This window comes from Triticum aestivum, chromosome 3B, assembly GCF_018294505.1.
Source record: "Triticum aestivum cultivar Chinese Spring chromosome 3B, IWGSC CS RefSeq v2.1, whole genome shotgun sequence".
NCBI classification, from domain to species: Eukaryota; Viridiplantae; Streptophyta; class Magnoliopsida; order Poales; family Poaceae; genus Triticum; species Triticum aestivum.
In genome coordinates this window covers 134772561-134775820 of record NC_057801.1, presented here as the reverse complement: position 1 = coordinate 134775820, position 3260 = coordinate 134772561, and the positions used below count along the sequence as shown (strand labels likewise).

General features: G+C 43.7%; 2 long non-coding RNA genes across 2 annotated transcripts; both read left to right on the top strand.

Moving 5' to 3' along the window:
• Nucleotides 1-328: 328 nt before the first annotated feature.
• On the top strand, nucleotides 329-1223 carry LOC123065033 (uncharacterized). Its single transcript, XR_006430878.1, has 3 exons — nucleotides 329-772; nucleotides 902-1036; nucleotides 1152-1223. It is a non-coding gene; the product is annotated as an uncharacterized lncRNA (long non-coding RNA).
• A 158-nt stretch (nucleotides 1224-1381) lies between these two features.
• Nucleotides 1382-2878, top strand: LOC123065034 (uncharacterized). The gene is made up of 3 exons (XR_006430879.1): nucleotides 1382-1452; nucleotides 1545-2158; nucleotides 2260-2878. It is a non-coding gene; the product is annotated as an uncharacterized lncRNA (long non-coding RNA).
• Nucleotides 2879-3260: the final 382 nt, after the last annotated feature.

The window sequence follows — 3260 nt, the reverse complement described above, 5'->3', positions numbered from 1 at the left end:
TTGCTGCACAAATTCCCGAATCATGACTATTGTCGCGAAATTCTGACGACACTAAGGACAGTATAAGCGCACCTAAAGCAAGGCCTCACAATGATTTGCATTTTTAGCCGTCCGTTTTCGCGATCTGGGAGTTCCTGGCCGTCAGATTTAATGTGAAAAGCAATCTGTTTCGCAGTGGGGCTAATCCGGCCCAGTTGTCCTGTGGGCTGCTGCTCCACGGGCCAAAACGGACGATTCTGGTGCATTGGGCCTTCGCGAGCCAGTAGCCCATTCGAAGGAGGGAGGCCTACGAGCTACGCGTGAGGTCCATCCACTGTCGAACCCTAATCTAGTCCCCATCAAGACCGCATCCATCGCCCTCAGCTTCGATCCATCCACCCACCCAATCCAGATCGAGGCTACAACAGTGGTTTGGGCGACTGCACGAACGAGCAGCTGCCGCCACCGCAGAAGGGAGTAGCTCGCCGCCACCTGGACTTGCCTCGTTGCCGTATTGCCGCCGCCTAGACTCTCCAGGCCACCGCTGCCTCTAGGTATTTCCTTCGTCTGCTAGGCATTCAACCCAGACTTCTCATCTCTCTCTTTTCCCATCCCCTCGCCCGCGACACAGGTTGCGTCCTGTTTCCGTCATCTCCTTCAGCTCGCATCCCATGGAGGAGCAGTCCTTGATCGTTCCTGTCCGTGGTGGAACGACTCCTCCGTCTTCCCCCAGCCGCCGCCGACTTCTCTTGTCTTTTCTCCTGAAGCTGCAGCACTAGGAGAGAGGATGGAGGTGAAGGATCTATAGGATTTTCGAGCGACAGCCCACCTTTCTTGATGCCAGCATGCACCCCCTTGCAGGGTTGCAGGTACATCTCGCCTGCTTCAATTTAATCATATTTGTTTATTTTCCATTGTTCAGGTTGTGGATAAAGAGAATAGGAAGTGAGAAGTGGGGGAGATGGAAGATGCAATGAGAGCACTTGAGAACAGAGCAATGCATTCAAAGCAAGACATGGACATACTTGCCGCTTTAGAAGAGATGTTGTCGATGAAAGTACGATCTGGGCATCTTGCCATTCTTTTAAGTTCAGTTAACCTGTACTTGTACATGCACATGAAATATTTTGACTTTACTTACTCCTGACATTGTTTTATTGTGTTGTATACAGTCTAGACATGTTGGAGTCTCCGTTGACCAGATGCATGAAATTTTGAAGCATTCCACTCATCAAAAGGCAAGATCTCACATACTTTGTTTTCTCTATATTTGATAAAAGTTTCACGTGTAGTGGTTCACATTTTGGGTAATATGTAGAGTGTTTTGCTCATGGCATGGTGGTCCTGTGGCATCATTTTCTTAAAATATTTTCTCTCTAATATTGGTCATTTTGTGTGCGGCTACAGGAGGAAACAACAGTAACATAACTAGATGAAGAAGACAAAGAACTCATCAAATCAATCACTTTCAGAGTAATCCTCTATGTCAACTTTCATATATACCTGCATGTGCAAACTTGTATTTGAAATTATTTCTAACCCTGTCATGTTGTTGGTTATTGCAGAACTTAGAAGATTATGTTAAACAGATCGAAGACGATGATGATGATGATGAAGATTTTTATATACCAGGACAATCAAGTGTCACGTGAAAGCTACTTGTCTCTTTGTATTGTGTTTTTAAAAAAAAATTATGTTTCTATTTCCTATGGTCTTAAGTATGAAAAGTAGAAAGATCGTTGTATAGCATTACCTTGAATTTACTTGAGTCAACAAAGTGGGTATGTGTACATATAATTGACAAGTCTAGGCCCATCCAAGTTGTAGGGCTCATGATGCAAAATTTTGTTTCTAATAGGATTGCATCAATGGCAATTAGTATTTCCAAGTTGTAAGATGATTGAGAAAAAACACATAGATCTATGTTGTTGATAGCTTTAGCAATTCTCAAATATGTGTTCCTGAAACATCTGCATTGCAGCTAGGATATGCTATTCTCATAAACCGCTCACCTAAAAATAAGAGCTCTCTATTGCTTAATGCAGATAAATAGATAATCTTGCTATGCATGGTTGGAGCCAATCTGTTAATTTTTTATATCTGGAGGACAGTAGTGGATAAAAATGCCAATAATGTGGATCATTGTCATATGCTTCTATCGAAATTGACTTATAATAAGGTACATATTGAATTTCAATAATATTTTCTTGAATATGCAATTGTGCATATTGTTACTTATTACTACCGGAAACTTGTGGATGGCGAACCCAACGATATCAGGACTGTGGAAAGGAAGTGTTGAGCATAAAATGGCGACCTACAATAGTGGTAATTTCTTCTTCTTATTGTGGGTGATATGCCTTTTCTTTTCTTATGAACCTACCGTAGCGGTAATGCGAGGAGCATGTATGCACAAATTATATCACTCTTTATATTGCATCTTTAGTTTAGTTCTCACATTTTTTTATCAGATTAAGTGAAAGCTAGATGATGTTGCACCTTCAAGTGCCTGCGATTGATATGCGTCCACTGAATCAACAAAATTTCAATTGATATTGTAGCCGATGTCGTGGCAAGTCTTGACAACACTTTCATATAATCAATATTGTAATGTTTGACCAAGTGCAGCTCCATTTACCTTCTATGGTCGTAATTATGTTTTTGAATCATGATCCAGTTTATGAGATATTAGAAGAAAAAAATCATAGGTGGTTGTGTCAGAGGCCTTGGGAGAGGTGCCATGTGTACACGTTGTGAAGGCATATTTATCCCCAAGGTGTTTTGGTGATTGATGACAATGCTTTTGCGGACTAATCGTGTGCATTGAGATTTTCAGATATTCATCCTTTGGCACGAGACGATTCCCTTCCCTCGGTGTTTTATTCAAGACGGTGCAGCCCCTTTCGTTTCTCTGTTGGTGGACTAGTTGCGTAGGAGTCACCGTACTATCAAGAGGGGATCCGCTTTGGTATGGCTAGGGTGGAATCAACACGTATACATTCATATTGCACCCGCTGTTCCTTCCCACTTTGATGGAGCCCTCATTCCCCTCTCTACCCTCTCTGTCTGGCCCCAGCGGTAGTACTGCGGGCCTCCGCGGTAGTACCGCCGAAGCCAGCAAGCGGTAGTACCGCTTACTGGATTCGGTCGTAGTACCGCTAAGGCTCCGGGCCACTACCGCCTCGACTCGAACCCTTGTTTTCTCGTGTCGGGTTTTGCGGTACTGGTCGTGGCAGTAGTGGCGGTAGTACCGCTCCTGAGCGGTAGTACTGCCCGTACCA